Source organism: Cebus imitator, unplaced genomic scaffold (genome assembly GCF_001604975.1).
Source record: "Cebus imitator isolate Cc_AM_T3 unplaced genomic scaffold, Cebus_imitator-1.0 Scaffold745, whole genome shotgun sequence".
In the NCBI taxonomy this organism is placed as follows: domain Eukaryota; kingdom Metazoa; phylum Chordata; class Mammalia; order Primates; family Cebidae; genus Cebus; species Cebus imitator.
This window is the reverse complement of record NW_016108060.1, coordinates 454,219-465,440: the sequence shown is the minus strand read 5'-3', so window position 1 is coordinate 465,440 and position 11,222 is coordinate 454,219. Positions and strand designations below refer to the sequence as shown.

Sequence of the window (11,222 nt, the reverse complement as noted above, 5' to 3'; positions counted from 1 at the left end):
TCTCTGGAAAGCACTTGGCATGGTATTTAACCCAACACAGAAACTTAATAAATAGTAGCTATTATAAGAAATATACATAGCTTGTTATGCTATTTGAGGCAATTGGCTTTACCTTCCCCTGCCTATGTTTTCTCATCTGTAAATGCAAGGAATAGGGTTAGTGAGTCTCTAAAGTCCTTTCAGCTGGTAACAATCCATGATTCCATGTTTGAAAATAAACTATGTTTTTGATTAATTATTTACTGAAATACTGAAACGAAGGTAGTGGGAATCCAGGTGGCAATGTCTTATGAGTAGTTAGAAACAGCTCTAGTATACAAATCTGGATCTAAAATATAAAAACACATTCAAACACACATATACTTACACAGAATTAAATCTATAATTCAGGGAAAAAGAGGAAAAGTTCAAAAAAGGTAGATAAAAAAGTAATAATTCATTACAAGTAGGAAAAAGAGTTTGAAATAGATCTTTAAAATGTTCTTCAGACAATGAATTTAACTGTTCAACTGTTGAATGATACAGGCATGAACTAAAAATTCTGACAGAGAAAAAGAAAAAAAAAAGAAATAAAAATAAAATTTAAAAAATCTTCATAATTTGTGACAGAAAATTTATTCTTCACTGAAAAATTTGTAGTCTCCCGATCTTAAAAACAAGAAAATGCAGCTCTCACTCCAACTCTATGTTTCTATGAAGGTATGCAGCAACATTTTTAGAGATGGTTAAGTTACTTTATTAGCTTCTACTAGAGTCTGAGTCAGCTTGGTTATGAAAGAGAGTAACACTCCTCAGGGCTTGTCACCTTCACTCTTTAATACTAAAGAGCTTACTTGCTTACTTGCTCGCTAGTCAGGGTTAAAAGCTACTATTTTAAGTTCAAAGTGAAAAGCTCCTTTTAGGTGGTAATGATAGTTTAAAATAAACAATGTCAGCCAGGGGAGCCTTCTTTAGGCATCTACCATGTTTCTCCTCCAGTCAGGTTTTACTAAGGCCAATGCTTATCAATATTCATGATACAGAACAGCTAGTGAGAGAGACACCACTCCTTTTCCCTGTATCTCACAGTTAAACAACCGCAGTCTTCAGAATTCTGGAGCTGTGTGTAAACATGAAAGCTCCATGTGTTTGACCATGTGGGAAGGCATCAGGGTAACCTGGGACTCCTATGTAAGAGAGAACACACTGGCACGAATGTCAACATCACCAAGCAAGCTGTTTGTTTTGTGTGTGTGTTTGGTGCCTCAGCTGTCTTCTACAGGAACCACATAAAAGTAGTTTATACAAAAGGCCTCGAAGATTTTGTGCACCTTCAAGATATTAGGGAAAATGCATGACATCAGCATTTTTTCATTCTATATTTATAGACACTTTTACTATAGTCTGTTTAATTGATGATTTCTACCAAAGAGGATTTAGCTTAAATATGAAAAGTTCAAAACACATACACACCACATATACACACTTAGTAGTAATTGAAGAAAAGATGAACAGCCTAAAATTTCCACATTGTTCCTTGGTATGCATCACATTCAATTTACCATTTTGATATCTTATAATACAGAGACAACTGTCACTCACTCTCATCTTTATGAAAACAGCCTATGCCTTGAATAAGTCAATGTTTATTGCATGCTTGCCCCTTCAAGTGAAACTACAGTATAGTCAAATCAAAGTTACATTTAAATCCCTTTTTTAGCAGAAATGCATTAACTTGTAGCCTTAATCAAATTCTGAGCACTTGCAGCTTATATCCATATGTGATTTACTATGAAACAAAGGTCTGAGAAGGAGGAAAGTATTAATGTTCTAACATAAGATAAAATGATTTTTGTTAAAGTTCAATAGTTTTCAGTTATGGCTCTGCTCTGTGCAGGAAAAGTACACTTATAAGTAATTTCACCGAAGCTTTTGCTATTTGGGCCCAGGGCGATTGAGATAAATACATCATTCCTAGTCCAACAGTATAAAAAGCAAGCAAGTAAGAACCTTTAAAAATCTACCACCTACTCTCACCATATCTTAATTCAATGTATCAGAAATGTACTATAAATTATATGTGATAAACACTAAAGAAGTAATATCTATTCATATTCAGAAGGTATTTTTGCTCTGCAACAGAATGAAAACACATCTATCCTTAGATTTTATTGATGGCTGAATGAGTCACTTTTTTGGTAAAAATTTCCTCTAAATAAGAACAGCTTTAGATGTTAAATGGCTAGAACCTGAGTTTCTATATGTAAATATTAGGTTTGGTCAGATAATATTTAAGTTATTCCAGATATAAAGTTTTCTTATACCAAATATTAAAGAAAAACACCTGTAATCCCAGCACTTTGGGAGGTCAAGTCAGGTAGATCACAAGGTCAGGAGTTCAAGACTAGCCCGGCCAAAATAGTGAAACCCTGTCTCTACTAAAAATACAAATATTAGATGGGTGTGGTGGTGGGTGCCTGTAATTCCAGCTATTTGGAAGGCCGAGGCAGTGAATTGCTTGAACCCGGGAGGTAGAGGTTGCAGTGAGCTGAGATTGAGCCCCTGCACTCCAGCCTGGGCAACAGAACGAAACTCGTCTCAAAAAAAAAAAAAAAAGTAAAAAGAAAAACAGATTTGGTGCTTGGTTAGCCCTTGGGAAAAGATCCCTTATTTAAAAAAAAAAAAAATTCATTTATAGTATCACATTTGAAACACGCTTATTTTTCCCATTTTTAGAAAGGTAGTGTAATCACAAAAACAAATTCTATGAAAGAGGCAGTCAAATGAGCTAACTTTTCAATTAACTATAAATTTCATCTTTGATAATCTAATTACAATTCTTTGTTAGGCAAGAAGGCTTCCATTTTGGACGACCAATGATGACATCCATCTCAAATGATCCTTAGATGCAACATAAAAAGAACTCAAATTTTATTCATATTTTAAATATTCAGGCCAGTGTGCTTACAGCTAAGCACACTGGTATATGTGTACTGGTGAACAGCACCAGTACACATATATCAGATATACAGGGTTAGACATTTAAATTCTTGGTGCCCTTTTTTTTTTTTTCAATTTCAACTTGTTTGGTATTGATAAAAATAAATGAAAAGCTCTAAAAATCATTCTGGGATAGGAGAAACACTCTCTAAATGTAAGAGACTTAAAGCTTTGTGGCTGTTTTAGCTCTAGGTCTTGATATGAAATTAAAAATGAAGGAGGGTAGAGAGAATTTACAGAGGTTGGGGAAAAAGGAGAGGTAACTATAATAAGATACTAAAGAGCAGGATCAACCAAGAGTTTTTTTGCGTGTTTTCTGGTCAGATTGTCTAGCTTGGGAATTTAATCATGAATTTTCTTGCTTTTTAAGATGCTCACAAATATCAAGATGTACTTTTTTTTTTTTTTTTGAGACGGAGTTTCACTCATGTTACCCAGGCTGGAGTGCAATGGCGCGATCTCGGCTCACCGCAACCTCCGCCTCCTGGATTCAGGCAATTCTCCTGCCTCAGCCTCCTGAGTAGCTGGGATTACAGGCACGCACTACCATGCCCAGCTAATTTTTTGTATTTTTAGTAGAGACGGGGTTTCACCATGTTGACCAGGATGGTCTCGATCTCTTGACCTCGTGATCCACCCACCTCGGCCTCCCAAAGTGCTGGGATTACAGGCTTGAGCCACCGCGCCCGGCCAAGATGTACTTTTTAAAAGGCATTTCGTGAGGCTGGGAGGCAGGTATGCAAACCTGACTTAAAGGGCATGCACTGTGAATTATAATCAGACCCAAGGCATCATCTGCTCACGTTTCCCCAAATCACAAAAATCATTTGGCATGACTAGTTCCGTTTGCTGCAAGGCATAGAAAGATTAATCTTGTATTTAGGCACAGCTTTAGAGGCTTCGGTAGAAAAACTGTACATTAGGGAAGATCCTGACCTGAACACCTTGATCTTTGGTTCATGACCCCATCGGAGCCAGACAAGGAAAAGGGTTCCCTGACAGTGAATTAAGCTGTGTTGATTCCTCCGCCCACAGACACTCAAAGCTTACTCTCTCCACTGTTACATCAGCCTCTGGAATCCTAGGATGGTGTTTGTAAATAGCACTGCCACGTGCATGGTACCCACGTGTCAAATGTTGATGTGACCACGTGTAACTGGAAGGAGAGAAAGCTTCTACAGTTTCCAAAGAGAAATCCACTATTTTTTGGCCCTAAAAATGAGCATACAGATGTCAAGGAATTACCTCTAACTAGGGTGATTTATTTGGCTTTTCTTCCTTTTTTTTTCCCCCCAAAATAGAGGAAGAACTGGACAAATTTTTTTCTGTTGCATTTCTTATAATCCAAACTAGCTGTCCTACCTAACTCAATTTAGGATCAGTTTTATAATTTCAGCAATGCATTCTGACTGCACTTTCTACTTCTGTTTACAAGACTTATTCTTGTTTGCTCGTTTACTTCAGTGTAAACTGAAATATTATGAGAGATGAATTACATAAAAACTAGAGATATACACTAAGTAGGCAAATGATTTAAAAAGTTACAATTTACACCCAATTAAATTACAACATGACCCATTTGATATTCAATGGCTTTCCTTGAGTGAAGAAAAAAAAAAAATACCTCTCTTCTTATCTCAGATGTCACCTTCATCTACATTCATTATATCTTTTACAATGGGCTTGTGAAGAGAAAAAAAGTAAGCTCCATTCCTTAAACACCTGAGTTCTTACAAATACTAGAGAAAAATTTCAATGTCAACAACTAAGTTTTTAACCCCTAAATCTAAAGAGTTTCCCAGAAACCCTGAGGATTTTTAAAGGCATGACTAATTAAAACAATACGAAAAAAAAATTAAATGTAGAAAAACTGTCAACAGTAAATCAAACTCATTGTATTTTAAAAAATATTTTGACCTCAACAAAACCCAAGAATTGTTTTTAAAGTCACTTTAAAATGCCATACCCTAGATTTCCCATGCTCTTGAAAAACATGTGGATAAAAATGTTTTAAAATTATAATATATGTTGAAAAAAATTAGTTGGATGTCTATAAAATTTCTTATTTGAAACAAGAACCACATTTTTAATAGTAAATAAGTTGTTTCAAAATATTAAAAATAGGCCGGGTGCAGTGATTTATGCCTGTAATACCAGCACTGTAGGAGGCCAAAGCAGGTAGACCACTTGAGGTCAGGAGTTTGAGACCAGCATAGCTCACATGGCGAAACCCCGCTTCTACTAAAAATACAAAAATTAGCCAGGCATGGTGGCTGGTACCTATAATCCCAGCTACTCGGGATGCTGAGACAGGAGAATTGCTTAAACCCGGGAGGTAGAGGCTGCAGTGAGCCAAGATCACGCCACTGCACTCCAGCCTAAGCAACAGAATGAGACGCCACCTCATAAAACAAAAAACAAAAAAGTTAAAAATTATTCAGTTCCCACAGTTAGTAACCAAATGCCCTTTTCAAGTTTGATTTTCAGTAGAAACACATAATTAAATCTTAGCCATTAATAAGGTGAGCCATTAGCAAAATGTCTGTTAGCTTTGCTTTATGCCAGTGTTTTCCTGCAAGCTGTAATGTGCTAGACAACTCCAAAATTAAAATACAACTTTGTTTTAAATTCAACTTATGTAGATAATATAGCTTTACTGGAGAAAAAAATGTTTCCGTGACTAGACTGGAAGAAAGATAAAATCTACAATACAAAGTTTAAAGTATGTTTTTATCCTGCTAAAATGTATCTGTTTTTGTTTGTGCTAAAATAATTACTTACTAAGATAAATAATTCATGTGGTAAGAGTATTTAGTTGGACATTTTTTCTTCCCTCATATTTGAAAGGTACCCATTTATGGTATTCTTCCTTTCATCAGTTACTTTTGGTACATTAAAACAGGAATGTAAATGAATTAATATTTTAATAATTCACTTTTTAAGATGCTCACTCTAATTTGGCAAACTATCAGACACTGCATTTTTAGAAATGGTTTCTTCTTCTGTTTTAATGTACACAGAATACACAGTAGAACAAACGAAAAGCTAATAATCATCTGAACTAATTAGAGGGTGTTAAAAGTGATCCTTGTAATGGAGATATCATGAAAAGTTATAAAAGAGCAGAGATAACTTTACAGCCAATGGCAAATATAAAAATTCTATAACTTCAAAGCAAGAGGCTTCAAACAAAAGCAGGAAAAGTGCTGAAAGAACAGGTTAAAAAAATTAATAGGACCAGGACAGCATGCTAAGGATGGAATCTCACTGGTATCGTACTACTCTCAAATTCTGGTGCTCTACTTCAGAGGCAGCACAACTAATAATTAAGGTGTTTTTAAATGGGTGCCCTTCTTAGTACAGCCAGGTAAGAAAAACAGGAGTAATAACTCAGAGATACCATGCTATGTTATCTGGCTTTCATTTTCCCTAATGAAGCTTTTTTATTCCTTTTTGTTAATGCATCATCAATTTCAAGAGAAAATACTATAATAATAATCCATTTGACAGTTGGATGAATAGTTCTCATTAATGTATAATCTGGACATAGAAACTAGATTTAACACTGCATCAAGAAAATAAGTGATTTGGTAAGGCAGGTTTTAGCGACGGCTAATGAGGCATGACAACTGTAATTAAAATTATCATTACTTTTACCCACCCACAGAACAAACTGTGACAAATCTTAAAATGTTAAAAGTAACAAATTAAAAATATCAGTACTCTGTATGGCATACCTAAATGGTAGATTGCCTGCATTTCTATGCTTGAACATAGGCATTCCCTCTGAAGAGAGTATTACATCAGCAAAAATTCACAGCCCATTTTTCTTCTTTTGAATATGGTGTATCTTCCATGGAAATTACTTACAAAAAGCAAAGCTAAAAATAAACAACAAATCAAAATATTCCTAATATGAGAAAAGATTTACATTTTTTAGAAGTGCATTAAAAAGCAAAGATGAAGTACTACACTCAAACCTGTGCACGGCTTTTAAAAAAATTACAGAGATATTAATACAAAATTTTATAGTTAGCTGAGGAGGTTAACAAAGTTTTATGAGAAACAAGAGAGGGCAAAGAAAAGTAAGCTACTCATTTCTCTAGTAAGGAGAACAGAACCTAAATGCTACCTAACTGCTTTCCATAACCATCACTGCACCAACTTCTTGATGGGTCTAACATGGGCATCTATCTTGGGCTTGTCATACATACTCAACAAACCTATAAGTAGATGCTATGATTATACTCTTAAAAAGTAAAATTCTATAACAACTCATTGAAAAAGTGATCATAGCAATTATATAAAGCCAATATACTTCTTTATTGGGTACAATAGCATGGGTACCTTAAATATGTCCCTGAAGCCTAAAGCTCAATGTTTACAGATCAGTGAATTTTCCCACTCACCAGTTATCAATCATGGTCCCAAGGTATGGGATCCAACTGGCTGTAACCCAACATTCTCATAAGAATAAAAAGAGAGAGAAGCATTGCACAAGAATGTCTGGTATCTAGAATTACGTAAGGTTAGAAATTCAAATACAATTAACCTTAAGCAATTCACCCTGTGTGTCCAAAACTACAAGTCATAGTTCCATAGGGACTAGTGTTAAAAATCTTCACTCATTTTACCATGAAGAGTTTGTAGAAGTTCTGCTGGTATTTGTAAATACCATGTATAGCAAACATGAAGAGCCATCATCATTCTGACCCTAACCATTTCTCACTTTGTCCTGCCATTATGAAGACTGCTGCAGAGCAATTCCTTTTCAACCTTATTTTACATCTTCAACATACCACAGTATCAGTAAACAGAAAAAGAGTCACTTGCTTAAACCCTAGGAGATACTTTGTCATTTTAAAATCTGAGACATTACAAGTAGAGGTATAAACAGTTAACAAACTCAAAGTTTTAGAGTTTACTCTCTGCCCTGCATTGCCCTTGTTTTCACATAGATATTAATACCTTCCAAAATCTAGTAATTTGTTATTATTTCTAGATTTAACTGCACTTTGCAGCAATTTAAACAAGAACAGCAATTTTTATTACTTTCCTTTTTTTCTTTTTCTTTTTTAAATTCAGTCTCCATAGAGACTGTCAAAAATTGCCAATGCCAACTATACTTCAAGTCGTCATGGCGGGGTATTGGGAAAAGTTTTCAATTAGCAATAATCGCGCCTCAGATAAACCTCATTGGCTATGATACTGCCACTGCGAAAAGCCTTTTTTTTTTTTTTTTTTCTTTTTGAGAGAACATCTCGATTTGTCACCCAGGCTCAAATAGGGGGGCACCAACATGGCTCACTGCAGCCTCAACTTCCCAGGCTCAAGCCATCCTCCCAGCACAGCCCCACAAGTAGCTCCAGCTACAGGGCTGTGCCATCACATCTAGCTAACTTTTGTATTTTTTGTAGAGATGGGGTTTTGCCATGTTTCTTAGGCTTGTCTCTAACTCCTGAGCTCAAAAGACCTGCCCACTTTGGCCTCTCAAAGTGCATAGGTGTGAGCCACCATGCCCAGTCACAATCCTTTTAACACTTGGGTTACATCTACTGAACTAATTAGGAAATGGCTAGGTAACTAAAGATATCTGAGAAAGTTTTTTGCAACTATACATTAAGCCGTGTTAACAAAGTCATAACCTATCACTATCTATTGAATCATCCCATATAAGCTCTGAAGGCTATTGTTATCATGAAACACAATGCAAACTTTTGAGTGACTAAGTATCCTTCTTATCTATAAGAGGATGTTGCCCAGACTAATCTCAAACTCTTGGCCTCCTGCCTTGGCCTCTCAAAGTTCCAGGATTACAGGCGTAATAAAACTTCTTGATGCCATCTTCCTAGAAAGATACGCTTAGCCTCATTTAATCCAAACAGTTCCTGCATTTCTTTTGCATGAGACCTAAGATATTTTCTAACATAACATAAACCAAATAACTTAACTCAACTATATTCCTTTTTATAACAATAGTGTTTTGAAATATAATTCACATACAATAAATTCATTCCTTTAAAGCATATAATTCAGTGGGTTTTAGTATATTCATAGAATTGGGCAATCATTACTATCTAATTATAGAACATTTTCATCATCCCCAAAAGAAATCTCACACTTATTAGCAGTCACCAATTTCCCTGGCCCTAGCTCCTACTAGCCAAACTTTTTGTCTCCTTAGATTTGCCTATTCTGAGCATTACTTAAAATTGAAAGCATATTGGCTGGACATGGTGGCTCACGACTGTAATCCCAGCACTTTGGGAGGCTGAGGTGGGTAAATCATGAGGTCAGGAGCTCAAGACCAGCCTGGCCAACATGGAGAAACCCCGTCTCTACTAAAAATACAAAATTTTTTTTGGTATTTTTTAGTAGAGACGGGGTTTCTTCATAGGATTACAGGCATAGAGGTACATGCCTATAATCCCAGCTACTCAGGAGCCTGAGGCAGGAGAATTGCTTGAACTCAGAAGCCAGAGGAGGTGGTGAGCTGAGATCGTGCCATTGCATAGAGCCTGGACAATAAGAACAAAACTCTGTCTCAAAAAAAAAAAAAAAAAATGAAAGCATAACATATGTGGCCTTTATTATGCCCTTTTAAGTCAGCTGTGTCACAGCATTTACCAATAATCCATTCCTTTTTATTGCTTTATAATATTTCATTGTATGTATGTCCACAATTTGTTTATTCACTCGTGAGTTGATAGACATTTGGGTTGTTTCCATTTTTTACCATTATTAATAATGCTGTTATGAACATTTGGCTAAAAGTTTTCATGTGACCAACTGTATGCATTTCAAATCTCCTTTTTTTGTCTTTCTATATAGTCCACATTATATAGAGGACTTTTACAACTATCAGTGATAATGAGGAAGTATAATACAGTGATTAAAAGATTTGGCTCTAGAGACAGACTGCTCAACTCAAATGGTGGCTAAACCTAAGCCATGTATCGGGTGTGTGAACTTAGGGAAGTTATTTAACCTCAGTGGGCTTCATTCAGTTTCCTCATTCATAGATAGGGATAAATTAAATGACGTCAACTTACAATGTCACAAAACAGCTTAAAATATTTTTAACATAAAGGACACTCTATCAAAAAAAGAACTTTTAAGAAAACAAAAACATATTCTGACATACATTTTGATAAGGCACAATCACATGATTGATAATGTGCTAATCTTCTGTGTTAAACTTCTCTGTTTTGAGGAAAAAAGGTTTAAAAATAAGTGAACATATGATTAAACGGTAAAACAAAATATACACAAATGAGTACAAGTTAAATTGAGGACATCTCTGAATAAGATTACTAGACCATATCAATGTCAGCATCATGGCTGTGATATGCTATTACAGTTTTGCAAAATGTTGCCACTGGGGGAAAATTGAGCAAATACACATGGAATCTCTCTGTATTATTTCATACAATTGCATATGAATCTACAATTATCTCAGTAAATATTTCAATTAAAAATATATGATCCATATAAGTTTACTAAAAACCATTCACTTTTGTGCTTAAAATGGGTAGCTTTTATAGGGCAATTGTCATAGCCTATATAAGTTAAATGTAAGGATTACATTTAATTACTCCTACCATCATCACCGACACCAAGACACTTACCATTATTTTTTTCTTATACATTGAAAATAGATTAGACTGGGTGCGGTGGCTCACACCTGTAATCCCGGCACTTTGGGAGGCTGGGGCAGGCAGATAGATTGAGGCCAGAAGTACGAGACCAGCCTGGCCAACCTGGTGAAACCCATCTCTAATAAAAATAGAAAAATTAGCCAAGTGTGGTGGTGCATGCCTATAGTCCCAGCTACTCAGGAGTCTGAGGCAGGAGAATTGCTTGAACCTGGAAGGCAGAGGTTGCGGTGAGCAGAGATCGCACCACTACACTCCAGCCTGGGAGACAGAGTGAGACCTCATCTCAAAAAAAATAAGAAGAAAGGAAAATAGATTATACATTTTTTTTCAGCTAAATTGCATGGTTTTTCACTAGTTCTAGATCATTTATTAAATATTGACTGAGAGGTCACTAGTAGGTTCTATTAGGGAATAGAAAAACATAGAAATCAGTGACTACCTTCCAACAGACAAAAAAGAAATATAATTTGAAAGAAACATTTGTAGTATTTTTAGTCAAACAACTGGTTCATTTTATGTTCTAGACTGTCCTCCGAAAACACTTCATCCCAATTTATTCATCTCTTATTTTTTTTTTTTTTTTTT

At 35.5% G+C, this 11,222-nt stretch overlaps 2 non-coding genes across 2 annotated transcripts; one reads left to right on the top strand and one right to left on the bottom strand.

The window, feature by feature from the left end:
- Positions 1–482: 482 nt before the first annotated feature.
- On the top strand, positions 483–550 carry LOC119469619. Its single transcript, XR_005198457.1, has one exon. It is a non-coding gene; the product is annotated as a small nucleolar RNA SNORD5 (small nucleolar RNA).
- A 7,514-nt stretch (positions 551–8,064) lies between these two features.
- On the bottom strand, positions 8,065–8,205 carry LOC119469618. Its single transcript, XR_005198456.1, has one exon. It is a non-coding gene; the product is annotated as a U4 spliceosomal RNA (small nuclear RNA).
- Positions 8,206–11,222: the final 3,017 nt, after the last annotated feature.